At 39.1% G+C, this 26,444-nt stretch overlaps 1 long non-coding RNA gene across 1 annotated transcript in view; it reads right to left on the bottom strand.

Annotated features, from left to right (window-relative positions):
* The window catches only part of LOC107054270, a 112,511-nt gene that overhangs the window by 21,564 nt on the left and 64,503 nt on the right, over positions 1-26,444 (bottom strand). The window contains exon 3 of the long non-coding RNA XR_001468389.4: positions 4,322-4,457. This is a non-coding gene — a long non-coding RNA (uncharacterized LOC107054270). The remainder of the gene's footprint in view (positions 1-4,321; positions 4,458-26,444) is intronic.

Raw genomic sequence — 26,444 nt, 5'->3', positions numbered from 1 at the left:
TTCTCAACAGCACGCTACAAAGACAGCCTGAGGACACCCCCCATCCACCCCCTCCCTGTGAGCACTGGGCACCTCCAGACTCCTACAGCCCCAGGAGGGCGTGGAGAGCTTGCTGCTGACACAGCACATACAGCAATAGCTTTGGTCAGACCTGCCCCATTCCCTCTTCCCACAAATCCATATAAAACCAGCAACAATCAGCCCCTGTAAGGACATGTGAAGAGGAAGACAAAGATCTTCATAAAACTATGAACAACAAAAAAAAGTAGGCCACATAAACTGAACATTTTTCTCATGAAATATTTCATTTCGATACTTTCTTACTAATCTGAATTTCCAACTCAAAAGTTGCTGTAAACCCAGAAAAGACAGGGAAATATTGGGTGTAGGTAGAAGGCTGGACTAGATGATCTTGGAGGCCCTTTCCAACCTTGGTGATTTTAATGATTCTACACGACGATTCTATTCATTTATTCTAACTTTATTTTTTCCCCAGAAACTACTGCATTATAAGGTTTGAGATTCCTTCTGTTCCCAGAATGGTTTACTAAAAAAAAAATATATACCAACAAAACTTTGCTTAGCTTGGGTTCTCTGTACCACCACACCATGTGGGATGTGTTGTCAAAACAAAGGCCATCTTCTCAGAGTCTGCTTGTCCCTATTTCTGCTTGAGGCCAGGTATGCTAGAGTGTACCTGCTTCTGATTAAAATATCTTTTCAGGTGAGGTAGGAACAGAGACAGAGCTTACAAAGAAGTAATATTAATTTGATGAAGCTTTTTCTTTTCACTGGATAAGTCTTTGATATATCCACATTTCCTTAACTACATCCTTCAAAGGAAAGTGCTGAAAAGAGTAGTGCACAACGTGTGGGACAAGAATTAGCATGCTCGCTTAAATTTGGTTACTGCTTTTCCTGAAGAGGAATAAAACCCTTTGTATGATCAAGTTTCAACCGTAACCATTGACTTGTTACCCAGACTGGCTCTAAGATACTCTCCATTGTGGTTACAGAAATACTTTACATTGTTTGTCATTTCAGTAACATGCACAGTACTTGTTTGAAAGAAACTCAAACTGAATTCAAGACAAATTTACTCAAATATTAAATCAATTACTTCCGTTTTTGGGCTTTTTTTTTTTTAACTAAAAGATACACTGAATGTTCAATGCTACTTTTCCAGGCATCAGGCATCGCAGTTAAGAGAAGGCAGTGGAATTACAGAAAGTACAGTAGCTGCTTCATTTGAAAAGCATTTGATGATCTGTAGAAGACACTATTTTATATTGTAGCAAATCCTAGAAAAGAACAATGGTTATAGACCCTTGTTAAATGTTAATGAAGCCTAACCCTTGTTTAAGAAAAAAACGCCTGTGTTTCCCCCACGATCTCTACTTTTACATGCTAATATAGGTCAGTATTGTTAACTGTTTCAACAGGTTCATTAACCTAAGTGACATACACAACTGCATTAACTTCATTCTTATCTGTCTGCATATCAACAACAGCAAATCAGCACGTTGCATCAGGAAGCCCAGCTATCATCATAAATAGGCTGATATAATTAAGATGTTTTTCTACCACTGTCTCATACAAAATCCCATTTGAAGGGATAATCTGTTTTACCATACTGGTAAGCAGGATACCATACATGGATACAGGATGCTGACGTTTGGTGTCTCAGTTCTCATCATTCCCACAGTCAACATTTGGAGGAAAACAGTTTATCAATTCCTATTTATCTATTTGAATTTCCTCAGGTTCCTGGCAAATAAGCAGTGATACATAAGTCAGTGCAGGTGATAGGCAGCTCCAGTATGTGGGTGTATTTGGCCACTAGATGGTGCAATGAAATAAAAATAAGGGCTTAAAACCCCACTGCTTAGTGCTTCATAGCATAGAAAAGCCTGTTGTACTCATTTCAGCTGATGAACATCGTAAATATTGCATAATTATGCATTTCCATACAGTAATTGCGGAGGTATTTTCAAAATCCTGCAGTTAAAATAAGTTCCAATACTCCTTCAGTGTGGACATTACAAAGGCTTCTTCTTTTTTCCTGCACTGAGGATCCCACATAGTGAGCACATGTGGCCTAAGCTTTCTGTATGAAAAGGCAGTTCTCTAACAGCAGACATATCAGTATTCTTAAAGCACTGTGGTACCACGATGAGCAGCACATCAGAGCGTTTCCATAGCTGAAGCCTGACATGTGTACTGCCTGCACCTCTCATGTATGACAACATTCAAGCATGGCTCAAGGCGTAACACCAGCAATGAGAGAAATGCCAATAGCTCTGTTACTGGCACATAGTTCATGCTGCTCAGCATTTCTCTGTCACCTCAAACTGAAAATCATCCACCATATACAATAATACATCTGGATGTGTCTTCGCTTCATAAAGTAGCCCAGCCATCATCAGTTTTTATCGTGCTAACAGCCAGTATATGAGAAAACCTGGCTCTTCAACAAAAGCAAGAATACAATTTATTTTACTGCCCAGAATGTTTTCTTTATCTGTGCACACATCAGTTAGAAGCAGGAGACCCACATAAGCAACCACCTTAAAGAAACACCTCTGAGAAGTTACTTAAAAGGCAGTGCAAACTTCAGAAGGGATAACTGGAGGCCTATTCTGACACAATTGTCCCCAGTGAGAAATGCAACTCTCCCCCCATTATCCATTCAATTCACTGGTGACATTTCTTGACAAAATACCTTCACTATATTGTCCTGAAGCCATAGTTCTCTTAAGCTCATTCGGTAACAATATCTGCTCTCAGAGCTGGTCTTGCAACTGTGACCCATTAAAAACATGCTCTGGCTTTATGCTTACCAGGGGCATGATTCCCAGCAGCAGCAGTATGAGGCTTTAGAGGAGGCTGAGAGCCATTCTCCACTAAGCATAGTGCCATACCACAGTACCTGCCTCAGTCTGACATCAAACTTCTTGTGCAGATCAATGCAGTATCTTTCTAAACCACATCAGCTGAGAAAGTGACAGATGCAACTTTCACTTGCAAACTCCTCCCTTGATTCAGAACATGCACATGGGAAGTGAAGCTTCAGCACCTCTAATTGCTAAATTTTGCTTTGGATTGGATCAAATTGCACAAATTCCTTTAGCTGCACCTTTTCAGGTTATTTCTTTATATTCTCAAAGTTCACAGAAGAATACCCAGTAAGTATCTTGACATATCTGTGCTACAGTGCACAGGGCAAGAGATCTCAGTCATTCTCAGAGAGCAACCAAGCTTTGCAGTTGACTTTAAGATGCTTGAACCAAAATGCTGCTTGTCACTAGAGGGCACTCAAACCAATCAGTCCTTTCAAATTAATAGTTTATAAATGTAGAGGGCTATACCAGACCTAGAAAAAAAAGTTGCTTTGGTACCCAGTAAACATGTAATGCATATCTAAAATGATTTTTCTCCTGTAAGACAAACATCAGTTTTACTTAAAGGCTTTGTATATTTGGAGAGTCAGTCTGGGCCCATACTATTTTCTTGCAAGTCTAGAACGAGGCTGATATAGTATAAAACAGTTTAGCTAAAATAATTTTCAGGAAAGCAAAAACCAAGCCTTTCTAATCACTGTAACCTAACAGACCCAGTCTTACTACAGTAGATAGGCAGTGCTTTGCCCTACCCAGGGGCAGTCACAGTCAAAAGCTAAAACAAGGGGAAAGCAAAGATTTCTTTCAAAGTCTTGTTGACATTTGACTTCTTATTACATAAACAAGCAGTTCATTAGCAAGATGGTGGAGTAGACAGATTACCTGCCAGTCCTATAGGAGTGGGAGTGATCAGCTCCCTGTGGTTTAGTAATATAAACACTGGAAATGTTAAGGGCTGGAAATATTAAGTAGGCTGGCTCTTATTTCTTAAGGAGAGAGGGAATTAAAAAAAAAAAAAAGGCAAGAAAAAAAGTGTGTTTTTCCTGAATCTTATTTTCAGAATCAGAAAGTAGCTTTGGAATTTTGACTTGAGTAAAACAGAGAACACTGTAAAACACACTTACGTAGAACTCTGGTACAAGAGTTGAGTTGAGTTGAGAAGCCAGCAACCAGTATTATTACCTAACTTTCTCTTTATTTATTTTGTAGGAGGAACCACCACATTTCTAAGATCTATACACAGAACAGGGAAGTGTTCAGTTATTGCTGCTTCTCAATACTGCACATTTTGACGTGACACCTCCACAAAAACCAGGGGGCTGAAAAGGAAACCACTGAAATTGCAGTGACAGATTTTCTAAAGTGAATTATGATGCCCTCAGGTGTCTCTAAAGTGAGTTATTTTGAGTGAGGTGCCTTACCTTGGAAAAGCAAATTTGTTTCTCAACAGCGCATCGCTCAAGTGCCAGTGCTGACCAAAATGTAGGTATACAGCAAAACTTGCATGTAACTTGGGAACATGTGTGTTTTCAGGCCTTATCCAGAGAAACTTGTTCCCTAGAAAGAAAAACGAAAAGCTTTTAGATATAAAAAAAATATATGCAAAGCACATATGGTAGTTTTATCTATAGAAATATTTTATATGCACGCTCTAAATGGTTATTAATGTTTACTAAATCAATTTCACTTTAAAAAGCTCAATCAACACAACAGTACAACTACAAAGCATATGGCAAAGCACAAACTGGATTTCAATAAGTTATTTGCATTTAATAATCTGGAATGATAGGAATTTTAACAATGTGTTCTATTGTTGAACCTCAATGAATTCCAAAATTTGACTGGGGGCCAGTCAGTAAAACTGACCAACACCAGCAAAACTGGGCTGAGCAGATGAATAATCAACCCTGAAGAAGAATAGTTAATTGAAACTGAAAATTAACAAATGTTTCGTGGCTTAGTTTATTTGGCTTGTCATTTGAGGGAAACCTGCTCATTTAATTGCCAATGTAAAATTTGACTGTCACTATTAAAACATGGTGACAATATTTTCTAGACTATGTGATGCTCTTTTTTCAGCTGGTGTTGTTTTCAAGGCAATTAAATGTTAATATTTCCAAAATGCATGAAAAATGCATTGTGAATGCTTAAACCTGGAAACAAGTTACAAAATGTAAACTTTTATTGCTTTCAAAACCCTGCAATTTTAGATGGCCAAGTCACCATTTGTGAATGTTCTGGGTTGGCAATATCTATTCTACCACAATGTTTTGTGCTACTGAGCAATAGGTCCCAGATCCACAGACTGTGGAGATAAGAGACACAAACAAACTTTGGAGCAGACTAAATTCCTTAAGGATATCTGAATGACTGCTCAATATCTAACTTACAGAACGTATTCTTCCTAATAGTACTTATGAGTGTGCATGTATGTAACTAGATCTAGATTCACTTCTACAGCCTGCTGCCTACCTGTCTTTCATCAAACTTGAAAACACTTGAATTTCACCCTTTCTGACAGTGCCCCTTTGAATAAGCATAGCCTGGTGACAAATAAGGACCAATGAGCAATCATAGGCAAGGAACTGGGGACACCACACAGCTGCTTCTTCTGCTCTTTTAGGAGTAACAGAAGGCCCAAGGGCAGAGGCACCTCAGGCAGTCACTGATCCTGCGGCCCTGAAGATCTGTACATGAGGTTGAATGCATGGAATAGTGACAGCCCCCTCATCTGAGATAATATCCAGAAACAGAAGTATAATATCTTTTTCCTCCTCCCACAAATTATTTCTGGAGAAAATTTGTTTCCTTGCATTTTTGGTGTGCCCCATCTCACAACAGTGACCTCCTTGCACTGATGGTAGCCTGGCCTACTGCTGCTAGTTGAAGAGACATTTCACACAGATAACCAGGAAATTCTTGTTTCTTCCCCATGTATATGGGAATCACAGACTGCTTTGTTTGTCAGCAAGGGCATCATAACATACCCCACTTTTTCTATTTCAGCTACAGGTGTTAGAGTTGAGTGGAGGCAAGTGTTCTCACATTACCAAACAATGAACTCATGGTATGAAGCAAGCTAAGGGAGGATGCTTGTCAGGACTAACATGGACACAAAGAGCATTACTTCATCACATGCAGATTTTACCACAGGCACTATAACAGTACTGTGCAACCCTGCAGAGATTGGGCTAGCCTTGCAGAAGTCTTTACAACAGTAGAAGACACTTAGAGCTGGCAAAAACATCACTGCACACATTTAATGACATCAGTTGCTTGGCCAAAGGCCACAAACAACACAGTTAAGCATGACAGAAATTATAGTTCTAGGAAAGACCCAAGCCAGTCTGTGCTCAGTTAGGTCTGTCCAGCTTTGTCAGGTGAGTAACAAACAGCAGGAATTGGAACTAAATACTTGTATCATCCTTATGAGCACAGCATTTAACAAAGGTTTCCTGGGCAGCACCAGTTCTCTCCCTTTATTCTCTTCACTTCTGCAATTACATACCCATACAGCGTCTCATTTTTTTTAATGTCTTATTCTATCCTGCAACACAAAACAGTGTGATAATAGTTAACTGCAGCATGGTTTCAGATCCTAAGTAAGATGATTGCAATGTGACGTCATGGAGTTGTTGACTATCCCAAGATGGAAGGTACTCACAAGAACTGAGTTCAACTCCTGGCTTCACATAGGACCACTCAAAAACCAAATCACATTTCTGAGAGCACTGTCCAAACACTTCTTGAACTCTGGCAGCTCAGGGCCATGATCACTGCCCTGGGGAGCCTTTCCATGCCCACCACCCTCTGGTGCAAAATAATTTCCCACTCAGCTCTACTAATCAGTTCTACTGTGCCGATATTTCTTATTTTTCCTAAATTTAGAATAATACTGTATCAGACACTTTGTAATCAATTGACCAGACAGACCTCACTAGATGTGCAAAGCCAAAAGCACTACCTTTAAGTATAAAAACAGCACTTCCAATGGGGAACTAAGATCAGGAAGAAACTTCTGTCCTACAATTCAGTGGAGCACAGTGTATGAATTCTGAAGCAAGCTGGACACACACCTAGATCTCCTGTACCACCAAATCGCTTTGCAAGTATGCTATGGAACACATTTCCTATGCAAATACAGATGGCAACACCCTGTCAGGATGAATTTCCAGATAGAAAATTCCCCACAGGCCAGTGAGAGCAGCATTCAGGCCAAAAGACTTCCTCCTTCCCAGGTTACTTTGATTTCTACCTATTTCAGTGCTTTCTGCATAAGGCTCTTATGTCTTTTCCCCCAACTGCATTTAAGAGCCACATTCCAATTTATTTCAACAAGATCTCTCAAAAGAAAATGTAATTTATCCAAATTAGAAGCAGCAGAAACAATCCTAAAAATATCCCTTGAAGATTCCCAAATATTTTCTTCTCTTCTGAAGGTCATACAATAAAAACCTAGAGCAAAAGCTTATAAATCTCTCTCTAACGGCTGACTATAGTTGTCAGTTTGAGACTGTATATTCTGGGGTTTGTGAACTCCTATAGAGAACATGCAAAGAAGAAAATGGATTAATTAACAAAAAATGAAACCTGTGCAATTAACCTTTGATGAAATGCTAAAAAAGATCAATTCCTTGATGCTGTCTGAGGAATTACTGAACTTGACATGTGCACACATCAAATTTTATTCCTTAAGTTGAATGACATTAATACTGAGTTTTACAAATGTTGGGAAGAGGAAGTTATGCCATGCTTTGACATATCATTTTGTTGTAATAATTCCCTGGATTCATTTAGATGACCTTGATTGCTTTTTTCTATTAAAAAGGCAAAGCATCATCCCCACTTCCACCCCCCTCACCTTTTAGCCACAGCACATCACAGTGTTACATTACGTCATTTCAGTCGCGAATCCTCAGAAAACCAAAAATTCCAGTAAAAAAAAACTCAGGATGCCCTGCCCAATTGATCTGCTCCTTTGTGGCAGGATTTAATTAGACAATACTTCTCCAGAGAAGCAACTCTGTAAGTATTTTAGAGAACAGTTTTGTCCCTTTTCCTCATAATGTCTGGACACATGTACTTGAGAATGGATAGGAAGCCACATCCTGCTTCCTTTATTTCATTCAGGATAAAGCGGATTAGTAAAATTAAAATGAAGCTTTCAACATAGCTTAGTTAAGGCTAAAGCATAAACCTAAGAAAGAGGAAGGTAAGACCAATCCTAACAATCTCCCCACATTTATAAGCAGCTTTCAGACTTTTTGCCACAGTACATAGTAGCTTAATGAGAGCCCCAATAACTCTTTTAGGGGCAACAAGTGCCAGCCAGCACCAACGCATGGCAAAGCAAGATGTCTCAACACGTATGCCCAAACACATGAGCCATGAGTGCTCCTTGGGCTTTTCAGGTCACTAGCTCTGCCCCATGCTAGCAGAGCCACATGGAGTTACTGACTACCACAGCAAGCACACAGGAAAAAAAGATTTTACTGCTATCTGTGAGGTCAGGTATCTCACACAGAGGTAATGTGAAGAATGTGAAACACTCTACAAACCCTGACTCTGTTAAGAGGTGAAATCTCACAGACGTTTTTGGGACAGGCAAACGTTTGTATGCTCTTACACCAAAACACAATGCTGGATCACATTCATACTCGAGATCAGAAATTCTCCCAGAACTCTGCTGGTCTTCTAGTCAAGCTGTTCTCTTTTTGCATGTACTTATTGGTGAAGTCTGAAGAGTAGCCAAAGAACCACCAGGCACCCACAGGAAAGTCTCCTTGTGAGTCCAGGGCTGGGACTGCTCCATCCTGCTGTCACCTCAGCCACACACACAGGATTATCTATCTCAGTGAGCTCAATCATTACATCCAGCTGGTAATCGTGGAAGTGATCAAACACTACTCCAAATGCAACATCCAAACAGGACTTATATAAGATTCATGGACACTTCCATCAGTTGTAGCCAGCTGACAGCCTGAAAGCCATGAGAGCTCCTCATACTGAGTTAATGCAGCCCCAATGCAGGAACACGTCACCATCACTGGGAGCGGGGATGAACTGGAGCTACCAAGCTCTCTTAAAACCAGCCTTAGTTTTCCATGCTTATTCTGTCAGAATGTTTGTGAAATATCACTACAGAATTTACTGCAGGTATCCAACCTTAGAAAGGGCATTTTTAGAGTATTTATGATGTGTTAAATAACACCGTACAGACCTGACAAGCCATAGTTTTGCTGTGCTATGCTAGAGGGGAACTCCAAGTCAAATGGCAAAGCACCAGCTCTGCTTCTTCCCCTCCCACCTGCCTGCTATTCTTATCAAGAGGCTTGTGAAGCAGAAAGCAACCATCATGACAAGAGCAAGGGAGAAACTGCTGCATTTCAACATTTCAAATATAGTGGGTTGTTTTTTTTTGCTTTTAAACTGAGACGAAATATGCACTGAGGCTCTTTGCTTTTAAAGACAAAATAAACACACACAAAGGCTCTCTGAAGGTCTCAGGAAAAGACCCAAACAGCAAACAACTTTAAACAACTTTGGATCATAAATATTTACTGAAACAACTCTGTGGCTACATAATGTCTTTAAGCCTGGAATTTAAAAGCACTGGTTCCAGTAGCAAGCATATCTACTGAGTTCTCTTCTTGTCTAACAGCATCCTGTTTTGAGGTTCCCAGCTTGCACCAAAAAGTATCTTTAGTTTAAGATGACCTCTTACCTGCTTTTACCATTAGGCTTTTTTTAATTGTTTGTTTAAATAGAAGGAAAGAAGTTATTAAAACTGCTTCAAGTAGCAAGGGAACATTCAGGTACACAGCCCCTTACATTTTTATTTTCATTGTAACTTTCTGACATTATTATGCCAAATCTTTTCCTCTCCATAGCAATAAAATATTTAAAGATGGCCTGTGTTTAAAGTCAAGGAAGAGAAGTGTGTAAAATAGTCCTGGAGATAAACTAAGCACCTCTATCCCATGATAGCTTTCCACCAGAAAAAGCCGCATCTGACTTGAGTTGGCTGAAAGACTAAAATGACAAACTCCAGAAGCCTACAGAAAGGCCTAAATCACACAGTTTGGACTGATGTTAAACAGAGCCAAGGTTTCAGTGTCTGTTATGGGACCGTGAACTGTCAGGCACTGACCTATATCTCAGAGAAAAGAGTTGTGGTTGAACTGGCCAATTACTGAAAATATATGAGTATTCTAAGACAGCGCAATTCCTCTGTATCTTTCGTGTGTGAACAGTCAAGGAAAAGTCCCATTTAACTTCCTTCACACCTCCTTTTGTTGCTCTTGACAATACTAATTTTTAACATTCTCCCAGCTTTGCAGAGGTGCGTTAAATTGCATTCTGATTTTGGCAAGCATGCTGCAGTCTGCTGAGCTAGACATTTGTCGCACAGCGCTCGAAGCAGATCTCAACAGGATATTCATTCCCAATGAAATACAGTCTCACGCCTCACACCCCAAGAGGCAGATTGTAACTGCAGCTGGACACCACCCAGAGCTGCTCTGCAGACTTTACCACAGCTGTCACTTGCACTGACCCAACAGCAGATGACATCTCCATGTCACTGAACTGAGCTCTGCTGAGCTGTTTGAGCCAAATTAACGCAGTGCCTCCCTTCTCATGAGCAACCATGTAACCAAGATATAACTATAAGGAAATACTCAAATATTCTTAATAGATATGGCCACTTGTCAAATTAGTATTTTTTACCTTTTTATTTTGAATACAGATTCTCTTTTTAAACAATAAGTCTACAAGACCTGTCACTGCACATAATGGCCACGAACTCATCTAATATCAAATCAATAATAAGGTACTCTATAATGTGCAGGTCAGCATGGCCTCACACAGAAAAAAAGTCTAACAAAAAATGGTAAGGCACAATACAGACAACAGAAATCTTACAGCATAGTAACTGGAACCAGAACAACAACTGTCATTCACCTCAGCAACAGTAATAAACGATAAAGAAAATCACAATGGTCTTGTATCAAATGCATTAATGGACTAACTGCTTAACTTCCCAAACTGTACTGACACTCATCTATAATCCAAAAAGCTACAAAATAGCTTAAAACAAATAGAGAAGTATTGTAGAAGAGATGAGATTTATTTTTTTCCTTTTCAGATGAAAAATGAGTTGCAGCATTATTAAACTGGGCTTGTTTAGGTTGGAAAAGAGAAGGCTCTGGGAAGACCTCATTGTGGCCTTCCAATCTTGAAGGGAGCATATAAACAGGAGGGGGAACAGCTGTTTACAAATGTGAATAGTGATAGGACAAGGGGGAATGATTTTAAACTGAGACGGGATGTTTAGGTTGGATAGCAGGAAGAAGTTTTTCACACAGAGGGTGCTGGCACACTGGAACAGGTTGCCCAAGGAGGTTGTGGATGCCCCATCCCTGAAGGCATTCAAGGCCAGGCTGGATGTGGCTCTGGGCAGCCTAGTCCAGTGGTTGGCAAGCCTGCACATAGCAGGGAGGCTGAAACTCGATGATCATTGTGGTCCTTTCCAACCCAGGCCATTCTATGATTCTATATTCTCATGTGCTTCCAGTGGACTTTTGATGAATGCGTTCAGAAAATTAATGTAGGACTACTGTAGGTAGATTTATGCTTCTGAGCATGACCACTGTGTTCAAAGAATTGCACCATAGCCTATTTCTATGTATGCATATTTCTAGTATGCAAGGGCACTGGTGTGTACTAGGGAATGCATGTGTTTTGTTAACTGAAGTCAGATGCCCACACAACAAAGCTATAAATAAAAGACAGTAGGAAAAGTAATCACCAGCAGTTAGTGATCTCACATTGCGATATCTATAATTCTTCTCTCTGTACTGGAATGTACAGCTTAGGTATAAGACACAGGTGACCACATGGACATAGTTCCTATTCAGGCCTGAGTGATCACAAATAAATGAAGTAAAAGCAACAACAAAACCTATCTATTGATTGACTCCATTGCTATAATGCTGGATCTCTCACTGCCTTGAAAGACGGGAACTTTAACCAGTATCAACTAGCCACTGCCATTAATGAAGGCATGCTAAATGGTTTCAATTTCATAAAGATGTTGATTAAACAATCCCAAATATAAAGAAAACATTTTTCCAAAACATTTTCCAACTAAGAACTAGTTTCTATTTAAAACCAGAGACCAGAGATGAAGATTGCTTCTGCTTACAATGAAATTTTATTTTAGAGATGTATAGAAGGTTTTTGTTCTTTAATGGGAGAAAGTTAGAGCAAAACCACTCTGAAGAATTCTACATTAATCATGTCTTTGAAACACACAGGAAATTCACACTAAAAATAGCTATTATTGAGTTAAACTCCTTTTTTTTTTTTTTTTTTTTTCCCCAACAAAGACTCCAAGACACTACTGCATCATTTGTAAGAACTTGCTCCAACTAAGCAAAAGCAATCTTTCTGGAGTAAAGGAAAGGAAATCTTAGCTCTGCTAAGCTTATTATTTATCTGCTAAAATTATCCCTTAGATTTTCAGATGCTTCAAATGTAGGTAGCTCAAGTCGTTTCAATTTCCTTCGGTTTTAATGGAGCTCATTTTGAGTTACACCAAATGAAGCCATTCCTGTAGGTGCCCATACTCATGAAGGCCTAGTGAGACAAATCATTTAGGGAATGATGGTCTCATCTGATCAGTATTGAGTCAGCACAGCACCATGGTAAGTCAGAACCTATCAGCTCCCATAGGGATGCTCAGGAACTGAAATCATTTGTGCAGTTCAGTTCTTGGTTGTGTTTGGTTTATAAGTTGTCTTAGGCTTTCTATGATAGACATGACTCCAAAAGTGTTTGGGTTGCTTTATCAAACAGCTCTGCTGTTCTTTATGCGGAAAACAGATCTACTGTTTTCTTAAGATACTTGAATAATACCTAAAACATCTGGATCGACTTATGACTGTTTGAAAACTATAGTAATAAAGCTATCAGAGAAAGTGTTTTGTTACATTTCAACGAATAAGAGTCATGCAAGGCTGAGCAATAAATTCTGCCTATGATTACCCTGGTGTAAATGAAGGAGTGAGGATGTCTGTATGATATGACTAAACAGTAGCCTTGATCTCATCAGATGTAACTGAGAATATAATTTAGCCTAAAGCTACAAAATGTCCAAGTTAAAAAAAATAACTTTAGCCTCAGAAGCAGTCTGCACTGTACAGACAAATACAATAACATGTAGATTTGGCAAACAGTGTACTACTAGAGAGGGAAACGTCCCAGAGCAGCCCACAACAACAAATTGTCACTGTTCAGGCTAATAAGAACAAGCATTTAGCAAAGTTGATGTGGAGTACTGGAGTGATCATTACATGGTAACACGTGACTGCAGCAACAGAGGCGTTTATGAAATTTGGAACAGCACACAGAACAAGGGGATCGCCTTCCTCCCACTGTGAGTGCCTTAGGCTGTACACAGAAGCATCAGGCTTTTATCTCCTCTGCATTGCTCAGAACTGAGACCATCAACAGTATTAGATAAAGAGGCATTTTCATATTTATGTACGTTCTGGATGGCATAGAAATCTATGTCATCATTTGAAGCCTTAGAAATCAGATGTACTGGGGGTTTTGTGCATGTGTCACCAAGCATTAAAGAAAAGGATCGCTCACTAATTTACTAAAAGCTATGCTAGGCAGTTATAAAACAACTCATAATCATCTGTTTCTGGTGACTGCTTTTTTTCCTTTTGGTGTTCCAGCCCAGATAGTACCCGACAGCAGAATACCTACGGGGATCATCATTCTGCTGCTTACCCAGAGCTTGTTTGCTTGCTTTATTTATAATAACTCTTATAATAATTCTTGCAGCTATTTATAAGCAGTAAGGCAAACCTTTATTTCATTCATTTCTTGCCCAGTTGGTGCAAAATGCCCCTCTCCTACTAATGTATTACTTTATCTAACCTCTCATGCCTGCTTCCAATTTACTGACTGGTACAACAGAAAATGATCTCAATCTGAAAAGATTAGAGTGGTGGATTTCTGCTAAGTTTGAGAAACTGAATCTCCCTCCAAAGTAGTGTCACTCCCAATGAATTCACCAGGATATATGCAAAAATGTTCCCAAGCTCATGCCAAGAGACATGTCCAGTTTCCCAACCCTTGTATTCACACCTCTTCTTGGACGTAAAGTTAAGTTTAGTGGGTGCCTTTAGCTTAACAATATAAGAAAGGCTATGATAGTTCAAAGAAAAAATCACATGTATCTCTATCGTGGCTCTCTCTGGTGGTCAAAAATACACATTTAGAAAATAATATACGAGATGAGAAATGTATAGACTGATTTTTCCTTGTATAAACCTTACAAGCTTCTTAAAGTCAGAGCTTCAGGGGCTGCCAGAGCTAAAGAATGCATTTAGACTACTTTGACAGCAACTGATTGACCTGTTTTATATGAATTCAGTAACTTTAGTACTGGAGTTATGATCATATCTGGCATTATTCATCTTGGCTCTATGTATATTAATTAACATAAACATTTTTTACCTTATCTGCAAGCTGTGAACACCAACCATAGAGGTTGTATTTCACTGCTCAGTGCAAGTGAATGATATACATTTAGCCAGCTCACCCTGACAACCTGATTTTGAGGTAGTTCATAATCCTGCTCCTAAAAGCTAGTGCATGAGAACTGCAGTATGAGAGCTTTCATCATCACATACACTTCTAATGAGTGACTCTAGCACCTGAGAAAACAGCCTACTTGGTAGTTCTCTACAGCCATCACTTTTGCATTTTCTTCTCATAGTTCAGTGAAGCATTATTTGCATACTCCCCATAACACAGTCAAAGGAAACAGACTTTTCAATGCAATATTTGGATCACAAGAGAACTTATAAAGCTGACAGGCTGTACTAAGCCACTAGTTGCTCTCTAAATGTGTTCCCTTTGCCATTCACAGCCTACATATGAGACTGTCATAAGTACTTTTGCTGCCAGTGTAAGTGGAGTGTGAGTCTTGTTTGTTTTGGACTCATTTTGAGTTTTTAACAAGGAGAAAAGGTTGCAATTTCCTTCTTTTACCCTACTCAGTTGTGTCACCATCTTAGGTATGTTTGTTTACCTAGTCTGATAGCACTACCATGGTTCCTTTCTCCTGACACTTCAGCAAAGAACCTTTTCAGAAGAAAACCAGACTCAGATACCTCCTAAGAGTGAAAGCATTCATGTTTTTCTCCTTACACAGAGTTCCAGCTGATGTGCAGTACACAAGAGTTGGCAGAAGAGGTGGTAGATGCCTGAAAGTGACCCACATTTGACTGTAACAAACTGAGATATGGTAGTATCTATCACTTCAGACATTTGTGACCCCTTCATTAATTGCTGTCTGCAGAGCAAAAACTAAGTTGCACTGCTCAATATAGAGGATGCAAAGTAGATCACGACACCAAATCTTTAGAATGTCTGTTTCTTTTTTCTGTATAAATGATCCTTGAGTAAATACAAGTCTACAAAGTATATATTAACAGTAACTTCAGCAAATTCTGGTAAGAGAATGAAGAAATTGGCTTTTACCTCTTTTTACTTGCCAACTAACTTCACTCATGTGTTGGAAGTATTTAGAGGAATTTAACATTCTTGAATTATTTGGGTTCCATATTCTTATAAATATTTATACTCAGTATGAGTCCAAGACAGTGTCTCCATCTAAAAATAGCGCTCTGATTTGTGGTTTTGCAAACAAGAGATGAGAAGTAAGAGCATTACAAACTACATACAGTAAGCGTATGTGATTATGCTCATTAAAAAACTTTAAGTGGAAAACTTTTCATTACCCTGGGATACAACAGAAGCAGGGCAGACACCCCCCTGGATACTAGTTGCAAGCAATTTTTGCCAAGATCAGGTAATCCCTGTTTGCTTGGACTGTCAGGGACCTGCTTCAGGCCCTGAAGCTAGAGCCCAGCTACACAAAGCTGGGGCAGATGCACTGCCATTTCCTGACTAAATCCCTGTAAAATTATTCAGTGGATTTCGGGAAAGCTGATGGGGCAATTCTAGCCTGAACCTATAAGAGTTAGAGTTTGAAAAATGCTATGGAAAAGTTCTAAGCAGGACATTATGAGTCCCATTCTTTCAAGACTTCATTGTTTGCAAAGCAATTTGCTTGGCTGTAAGATTAGTGTCTAAGTATTCAGTGTTGCCACTCCATACATTCTATGTACAAGAGCTTATAGAAACAGAAGTAGAAACAAAAACTTCACCATCTGATAATTGTTATCTGTCTGATATTCTATAACTGTCTTTATTAGAACAGACATTTTGTTTTCATTCTACTGGTGTCTGGTTTAATTTTAAAGCATGTCATTTCAACATCTCCTCTCCTACACATTTAGACTTTCTCTTTTACTCCTCCAAACACCTTCACGATCACCCAGTGATCCCAGTATGATTCTGCTCTACAGAACAAGAGGCACCATGAGCCTTTGTACTTCTCTAAAGCAGAGCAGGAAGAACTCCTGCAGTAGTGTTTATTCAGCTGTGAAACAGACTTCCAAAGGAAGTAGCAGGATTACTAACACCTGAGTCACTTTTATCACAGGGTGATTTAAAGTATTGCAGAATGCATGTTCTCTACTAGCAGGGGCAGAGCTGATCTTGTACAGTCAAAAACACTCTGTGAAACATGTAACCCCATGCTCATTTGCCTGGAGAATGCAAAGTAAGATACAACTCAATAAAAAAAGGTTGTGCATCAGTTTTTCTTAGCGGGTAACAAATGTTTTGCCAAGCTTTTGAGTCTTGTTCTTTTCCAACTTGCACTGCATGAAAATGTATTCAGTTTAATGTTTTCTCTCTTGACTGAGGTGACTGTGCATAGCTAGCAGAAAGTGGACACTCTGGAGAACACATACTTACAGAATGTCTTAGAATAATGAAGTGATTGGAATTTAACACTAAATTTAATACCCCAACATACATTCCCTCTAAGTGCTTAGTTAAAAACTTATTCCTCGTGGTAAACTACTCTCTCTCCAACTTCTCAAGGTATTGGATACATTTTCAATATCTACTCATTTCATAGGCACAGGTATGTATCTAGAGCAAACATGACATCTACAGTGAAAGTACTCACAGTCCTAGAACATGTGTTAACTATAGTGCTTCTGCTGTATCAAAAGTATAATTCTTTGGCCTGGAGCAGAAACAGAGAGAAAAGATAGCAAATGAGGAACAAGATGGCTGCATAAGGCCCCTTGGCAATACATTTCTCAAGGTCTCACTCATTTGCTGCACATGCATGACAGCAGCGTGCGCTTACTGACTGGTCAACCCATAGAAGATGATCCGACTTGCATTATTGGATTGCATTGCCATAAAACACTTTAATGACCAAAAGCTTTTTTTTTTTTTTTTTTTTTTAAATGTGTTTTATGTTGCTGTAAGTGCAAAAACTTTAGATTATGCCTGATTTTTCCAGTTTGGATCTTCACAGTGAGAAACTTCACCCACACTTGCAGAACCAATTCAGGCTCCAAGTAGTTAACCAATAGGAAAAAACAACAACAACAACAAAAGAAAAAAGAAAAACAACCCTCTGGGCTTCCTCACTGCAGCAGAAACTGAAAACAGAAGTGCCAGATTACCACAATAAAGGATGATTTTACTGTATTTTGTAACTGACTAAAAGAGACAGGGAAAAAAAAAATCAAGAAACCCTGTTAGAGATAATGAAAGACAAGCACTTGAAAACTGAATTGTGATGTGGCCACCAGAAATACCACTCTCAGAAGCAAAATTACTTGAAAGTGCATCCCCAGAGAATAGACTGGCAAGCCCTGGCTCAGCAGCTCTGCTCTTTTTTTGAGCTAGATTATGCAAGAATCTTCTGCGAGAACCTGGAAGGAGAAAAGCAGCAGTGGCTTTTGTCAAGCGGCAAGCTATCATGAAAATCTAGGAATTACCATATTAGATTAGGCTATGCCCCCTATCAAGTTCCTCTTAGCAGTCATCAGCACCAGATGCTCCAGAGGAAGCCAAGACAGCTCTGGTATATCGTATTCCCCAGAAGACATTCCCCTCCTGTTTCCTGTAGTCAGCATTTAGATAAAGCACTGAAGCATCAGGGAAGGACTGCCTCCCTCTGTGCTCAAAGGAGCTCAGAGGAAATGCATATAACTTGGCCCCTGGCTAGTAGGTCTCGGGATCCTTTAAAAGTAATTCAGGGTTAGCTCTAGTCCAAAGAACATTTCATGTTTTTAATAAAGTGATGGAAACCACCCACATTCTGCTGGGACAGTAGGGTTTGTGTTTGTGAGCTTTCACATTCACTTTTCACATTTACCTCATTCCAGTGAGGTGCTCCTCTTGCAAAAAACGGGTGCATGCTAGGATCCTTTTAAATGTTGTATCAAGCAGTAAGGGATACCTTCTATGGCAAGCTAATACATTTTTGATAAAAAGGAGCTAAGTTTTTGCTACAGAAAAACACAACAGTAGCCCTAGCTCAAATGTTTATGCAGGATGAGTACACAGCCTACTTCTTTCTCTATTGCCTTTTGAGAGGCAGCAAGACAGCCTCAGGCAGACCCCTGTCTCCTTGGAAATGTCACTGGGGAGCTGTACCACTTCAGACTTCTTCAAAATAAGAAAACATTTCAAAACCAACCACATACTTTAATTACTGGCAATTAGAAATTCCTGTTTTGTGTCTTTACAGATCAGAAATGTTAATGTGTGCCAGTTGTGTCAAAAAGTTTGATTAAGCTTTTTAAGCTGAGCTTGAAAAACTTAAAACACTCCAACCACTCTATGATCACAGTATATTGGGGGCCTTTCCACAGTGACGTGTGGAAGTCAGAACCACTTTAATACTCTCTTCGCTGTTCCCAGAGGACCACAGTTTGTCTTACAGAGACACACACCCAAAATATTTTGCAGAAGACATTTCTGTCTCACAGTTTTACAAAGACTGGGCAAAAACTTAATCATGCTTAAGGCCACTTCTGAATGGCAAACTGGAGTTACAACTGAGGTTTAAATGAATATACCTGGTATGTAATGAGAGATTAGCTGCTAGCAAATAAGATAAAGGTAGGCTGTAAGGGATAGTTTCATCTTTTACTAATCCTAGAAAAGTTTGAAAGAAACAGCATCAATAAGAAATTGATGCTACACTAAGTTCATAAGCAAAATACAAGGAGAACACAAGGTGCTTTTGCTGGCTTAACAGAGATGCTATTTCCATAGATAGGTAAAGGTTGGTGATGAATGCTTGCTAAGGAGCTCTCCATGTGTCATAAAGTATGAGCAATAAAATTAAGTCAAAGAATTGAAAAGACAAATAACAAGCCTCTGTGCATCATTAATGAATGATGAGGGTAGAAAGACATAAGATAACCCTCCATGCATATAATAATGATGTCTTTGACTGGTGGTGCTTCTCTATGCTCGCACGTTTAATAAGATGTGTTAGAATTAAAAATTTAAAAATCAAGTCCGTGCGCTCCATAAAATATGAGGAAAGTAGCAACTCTACCCTAAGTTAAGATCTTTGCATTCCACACCTTATTAATGAGTGAGATGTGTTGATTTATGCAAATACTCATAAATGAAGCACAGCAGTATTCCATGCTGGTAACAAAACAAGTCACATGGTCAGTAACCTCACATCTCGCTACAGGAAGAATTTTGATATGCAGCAAAGAGTTGACAGTTCACAGGAATCTATGCATTGTCCTATCCACTGACATTTTGCCAGCTGCTTTATACCTAAAGCTGCTACAGACACCAGGCTAACTACCAGGGTGCCTATTTTTTCCTGAATATCATGCATTATAGAAAGGCCACTAGGAGTTCATATTTTCACTGTGGCACTATCCATTGGAAAGGAACTGAACATACTTGATTTAACAAGCAAAACCAAATGGCACAACTCTTTTAGTATCACACATACTTCCCGAGGACCAAGGAAAGCAATGAGTGATGGCTCACTTTTTCACAACTTTAGGAAGTGTTTTAATGCTATGCTCTATACCAAACCAAATTACAACATAATGCTATCCAATCTAACATTTCTCAACTTGGAGTAAGTACTGCATTTCAAGATTTCTCCAGGGTTAATGACATATTCACTACGTTCCCACTGGCACCCTCAGACAGATACACATAGAATAGCTTTCCGCTTGTCAATGTTTTGGAGACTTCTGAAAAGTAAGCCCCAGAATGGAAATGCCAACAGACTGGCAGAGCAACAAGTGGACCCCTCAGCCCTGAGCCTCAAAAAGCAAGTGGACATCAGCCATGGGAGATGTGCCAGGGCTCCTGGTAAGAGCCACAGCTAAGTGCAGCTCTGTACTGCTGACTGCAGGGGATCCAAAGACAGAGTCAGGGTGCATCTGGATCAGATCACAGCTTGGTGAAAGGGATAAAGATCTGCCCACTTGCCTGCATTTTGTCTAACACAGGGAGGAAACAGCAGTATGTTTGAGTCATAGAGCCTATAAAATAGTGGTTTTAGGGGGGATAATTGTACCTCTGTAACATCCAGTTTGAGAGTGGTCACCAGTAGTCACTATTACATGCCACAATACTGGAGTTGTTAGCTCCACAACTCATAGAGGGAGTGAAACAATCTCTGTCACATCAAACACACCACACAAGTGCAAAAATATTTTATCAACCAATTAACCACATATTTAGTTTACCCAAATTTTGTCCGTTAGACCAAACCAAACTATACCTGTTATTATCCTAATCACATCTGGACTATGTCATGTTGTTTCTGAAAAATCCAGCACCACTGTATGAGGGTTTTTTTCCATATTAGTATTATTATGGGTCTGTTCACAGATGTTGGGTTTCACTCTGTCTTGTTCATTTCTGCACACTGCTGGAGGGCTATCTCCTAACTTTGCCTTTGCTGTCTGTCATATTACTATCCTCCCATGCCTTGTTCATTCAACTACTGAAAGTCCAGGAAGGAATAGGCAGCAATCTCCAGTAAAAAAATGTAGTGTTTCTTGTACTGTAGATATAGGGACACAAATAAGGGTGTCAGTATTGCTCTCTGGGACAGACGCCACCAGCCTTGGCTGCTCCGTCACCATAACCTCAGCTGAACTGGCTGACTAAACAGCGCTGACAATTGTTTTGCATTATAAGGCAGGAAAAAAAACAAAAACCTTCCGGCCCTAGCTCTGTACTAGCTCTATATATTTAAAGTCGTGCTGAACAGCAAAGACATGGCAGATATTTCATGTTCAGAATCTCAGAATGGCTCAGCTCCCCTCAAAGTTCATTGGATGCTATGTTTTCAGACATAGCAAGGTTATTTTGCAAAGCACTGCAGCAGTGTTGGCTTCCTGCATACTGGGTCCTCCAAGAAACGTATATGTCTGAGGAAGAAGATAGGGATGTGGCTAAACCATGGAGTGGGAGGCCCCTGATTCATCTTAACAACCATTTAGCAAGTGTCCTTGATTTGAATCACCAACAACCCAGTGGTTAAGCCACAACAGCTTGGGTTTACTACAGCTGGTGCAAAGCATTCTTACCGATCTCTCTGAAACAACCAATCACTTTCTGAAAAGTGCTGCTAATAGAAGTCTCCTGTATTAACGTAACCAGAAGTAGGCACTGCATGACTATGGTGGTGCTCAGAGATACCACTACATTGAGTTTTACACTGAATGCCAATTGTGAGCTGTGCCTCTATATAGTATGCTGGAGGGGCAAAAGGAAAAGCATTTTCATGCAGCCAGATGACTGGATGAGGCTGAAGTCCTAGAGAGACATCACAAAATAGGTCACAGAGTAAGAGCATGTCATAGTTATTAAAAAAGAATGGCCCACAGTCCACCATGGTTTCTCTCATACCTTGATGTATTTTTCTACAATCACCATAAGCATATCCTTTTTTTTTTCTTCCCTTCAAACTCTGGTTGAACTTAAAAATAATGAAAATGTGCTTTAATGAACCATTAGTCATCCAGAATGTCTTCCAAGCTGTCTACTCAATTTACAAAGCAAGTAGTTTTCTTCTTTTTTTCTAATCTGCCAGCACTACAGACATAACCTAGAACCTGACGTCTTCTCCTAAGAGCTCAGGTATCATCATCAATAATAAAAACCTACTAACTGAAATTTACTTGACAGTGGTGCTGTTAACATCCCAGACAGAGTAGAAAACCAACTCACTTTCCCACTATATGGTCTCTTAATTGTTAGCAACAACAAAAACTCATCTCTTTTAAGTAAGCAGATATGTCAGACATCTGAGGAGCAGCTCTGTGGGGTATACGCCATTGTTTTACAGTCATTTCCTTCACTGTTACAGCATTTGAGAAAGTTACATACAGCATGTCTACTGGAAGTGGAATATGCATGTACAGCTCACGAGAGAGACAGCTGGGCTAAGAAAAGCACCTGGCTTCTGTATGACAGAAATCTAGTATCTTAAATCTTAAAATAATGAAAAGTCTTTAAAGTAAGAAACCCTGTCCTCCTCCCCAGAGAAACGAATGGCCAATCTTCCAAGGTCTGCAAAAAGAAGAGTCCACCATCAGAACTGTGAAAAGCAAACACAACAAGCTCTGTGTTTTATCACATTTGGAAAGCTCTTGACCAAAATATGAAGATTTGTGTTGTGAAGAACTCATCGTGGTTCTTAATTATGCAATTCTCCTTGAGCAACAAAAATTGCAGAGTTTACCACATGATGAGAAGAATAATTCTAGTAGTATATTCTACATGTGAAGAACAGTTAAAAATCCATTCTCAGGCTTCAAGAGGGGAGAGAGGAGAGCTAGCATCTTTAGCACACAGGGTCTGGGAAAGAGAGGAGCGTCCCTGATCTGTATGACAGAAGGTCCTGCCCATGCTTCAGGGGAGAACTGTATGTCCATTAAAGAAACATGGCTGCATAACTCAGAATGGGGAGCAAGTAACAGAATTCACAGCTAGTATTATATACCAGTAAGAAAGAAATGACTTTCCCAAGTCACATATTTATTTTAGCAGTGTACCACCACTGAACAAGTTGACTTGGCCTGCCCTGTTCAATCAAAGTTAAGACCAGAATTAATGCAGTAAAACTTTAATCCAAAGCTTGGTGTCGTAGGAGAGGAAAAGGCAAACTCACTGTACAACAAACAAAAACCAACAACAATCAAAACTGCAGAATGATGAGAATTTTACAGATATCATACTTAAAAATTATCTTTCTCCAGCTGAATGACAGAGTTTGTCACTTCTATACAGTATAAATGACTGAGTAGTTGGGATGATGAATAATACCATGGCAGGTTGAGCCAAGCCACAATTCGATTCTTAGCTCTGCTACCAATTCATGCAGACAAATCATTCAAAGTCTTTGTGCTTTGACTTTTCCATCTGAATAAGGAGATATTCAGCTTAGTGCACAGAGCTGTTGAAATGTTGACCATTTTTATTCATACATCAGCGTGAACTCATTGGGTGAAAGGTGCTTGGAAGGTATTAAGTATTCGTCTTGCTATTATGCCTGCTTTCCTCTTCACACTGTTTATGAGTAGTACTATTCTTTTGACTGAACTTCAGCCCATTAGAAGTTAATAGTGTAGGATTTACATTATTTGCAATGATAAATGCATTTAATTTTCTTCCCCCAAATACATTCCAATCCACCATTTAAACATATGAATAATCTCTTTAGTTTCATGTCACTTTTTAGTAAAAGCAAGTGCTTAAGCACTTTGTCAAACTGAGGCCATAAGAATAAATTGCCTTTGGCAGTTGATCCCTACGATTTGAAAAAAAAATTCTTTCAAATCTTGGGTAAACTATTAATAATTTGGTTACCATTCCTTGCATGTAGAGGTTAAAAATTAAAAAATAAAAAGATACTTCCAGTCAATCACAGTCTTGATTCTTCCCCTAGAACTGCAATATTCCCTGTTACAGATTGCTCCAACTTTGGAAGTAAGAGAAGCACTGACTGCACTAACAGTGTAAGAAAGTTTGAGGCAATAGACAGACTCTTCTTTTCATTACCTTTACAATGACTGGTTTTCTTTCATAGTTATCTAAGGTGTTGTGCATTTTGTGAAACTAGGAGAATCAAATACACTCACAATTTTTTTTGCCAGCTCTGCTGTCTTTATATCAGAAAGCTAAATACTGCTTTTGGGTAAAGCAATCAAAAAGTTGATCAAGGGTATAAGGTTAGTGCAAGCACTGAGGTGAAAACCTGTGAACTCTTCTGGAGCACATGCAGTGAAATAAGCTATATCCATATGTGTTTCATTGATTCATATTAGTTTATTCAAATTAATAACAACAAATTTCTATGAATCAGTTCTAATTATATCTGCAATAAACCAGAAAGCAATGGAAACAATGCTAAGACTCATTTTCCTGAAACATTGTATTAGGTCAGAGATGCACTGTGATGAGGTCAGGATCTTATAATCTGCAACACTTTAGGTTATTGGGATTTCATATGAGCCAATATATTTCCTTGATTAGAACTGGAATTGTCAGAACTTTGAAATCCTGAGATACGACAAACCAGGTAAATGCAGCTCCAGCTCCACACCCAGTGCTGGGGGCCTTGAAGAGCATCTTGGAATGATCTCATCAGTTATATTGAAAAGACAAACACAATGAACTTAAGTCAAACAAATGTAAATGGAAGTTTCTGTAGATACAAGCTAATGTACCTATGTAATAGCACCGAACAGCATAGAAGTAAAACATAGCAAGATTGAATTAATGAGCAACATGCGTGCAAATATTCCTTAAAATGGCAAATTCTGCAGAAAATTTGGGTTTGTTCTCTCAGGAACAGAAAATTGGAAAAGCTAATATTTAAAAATATCTAATGGACACACAATGCAAAAGCTCATATGGCATTAGAGCCATATCATCCTCCAAACTCAAGTATTACAAATTTGGGCAAAAGATACATTCTATCTGCACAAAAGGTATTGGATCCATTCTTTAAAGAATATGCTAAAGATAACTTTGCTGGCAGTAGCAAATGTCAGGTATTTCTACACTCAGAAAGAGATGGTGGATGGGAAGGCATCAGTCTTGGACCAAGATTGTAAAAAGAAAACCCAGAAACAGTAATAAAGTAAACTTCCATTTAGATTTCAGAGTAAAACCTTAAGCACTTTACACCTATCAAACAGAAAAAAAATGTGATCTAGATTTTGTATGGAGCAGTAGCAGTAGTATTTAAAGCAACCTTAAAGTAAGGAATAAAAACCTGTGCAAATGGCCCAAAAATCAGTCTCCCTGACAGGAAAATGTAGTTTAGCCATTTATTTGCCCCCTAATAATAATGGTCAAGCATGAAATAAATGAACAGCCTACAAAGACCATAGGAAGAATAATAAAAATGTTGAACAACAAAAAGATGGAATTTAATCTCTTTATAGAAACAGTCTCATTGACCATTAAAATGCTGTCTTCATTCCATTATTCACATTAAGAGCCAACACAGACCACTGAAAGACAGGTGCTGCTGGTTCAGGCTTTTGCTCTAATAGAGACTTCCATTGCACTGAATAGCTCCCTTGTAACAATAGAGGGCTGTTAGACTTTCCTCACTTCTCTCCTTTGGGATTCTCACTGTTCCCTTATATTTTCTTCTTTTTATCATCTTTGAGGTTGTGGTTTTGTTCCTGAGAGCTCTGTGATGGACCAATGATCTAGTACATCTCTTTAAGTGAAAGTAAGCTGACCTCATCTATATCTAATAATACAAAGAAGGTAAGCTGCTAAATAAAAGCCTGATGAGACTGATGTACTTAGCATCCTTTTCATACAGATCCTGCAACACATGCAGTGCTTGTAACAGACTGTCCTCCATATGCAGGATGGGGAAATTCAACAATCCCAAACAATCAACTATTGCCACAGAAAGGAAGACCCACCTCTCAGCGGTCCAGACAGCAATTCTTAAAACACTGCACACAGCTGTAAAATCAAAGCCACAAGCATCCTCGAAACCTTTACCCTAAGAAGGCAGAGGGACCAGCAAGACAACAAAGTCCATTCAGAGGACTCATGGAAGTCGATGCAATAACATGACAACAGTACAAGGTCCCTAGATAAAAATGTATTTGAGAACAAATGTAGGTGGCTCATGGGAAACAGTAAGACCAAACTGAAACAAATCAAATTGCCCTAATAAAACCACATTCCCCGGTACTACATGTTAATCTATCAGCAATGTACTGTTACGTATTTGCTGAAGTTCAGCTAACATAACATAGTTGAGAAAAAGATATAAGTGATCAATGCACCACTCTGAATTCTTCAAAACGACATTAATTTTCCCTTCATTGCCTGAAAGGAGTGCATTAGTTTCCTTTTGTGTGAAATAAGAATTTGCCTACTGCCTTGACAAGTCTTTGAGTGAGTCCCTGGTACATACACAGCATTTTTACGCAGTCTCTATAAATATTGAGTATATAAACACCATGCAAATTTCTGTCCTTTTATCTTTTTTCTACTAATAGAGACATGTAAAATATATAAGCATTTTAGAAGGAGAAAGGGGGAACAGGA

The sequence above is a fragment of the Gallus gallus genome, chromosome 11, assembly GCF_016699485.2.
Source record: "Gallus gallus isolate bGalGal1 chromosome 11, bGalGal1.mat.broiler.GRCg7b, whole genome shotgun sequence".
Classification (NCBI taxonomy): Eukaryota; Metazoa; Chordata; class Aves; order Galliformes; family Phasianidae; genus Gallus; species Gallus gallus.
The sequence above is the reverse complement of the archived record's forward strand: the minus strand, read 5'-3'. Positions and strand labels throughout refer to the sequence as shown.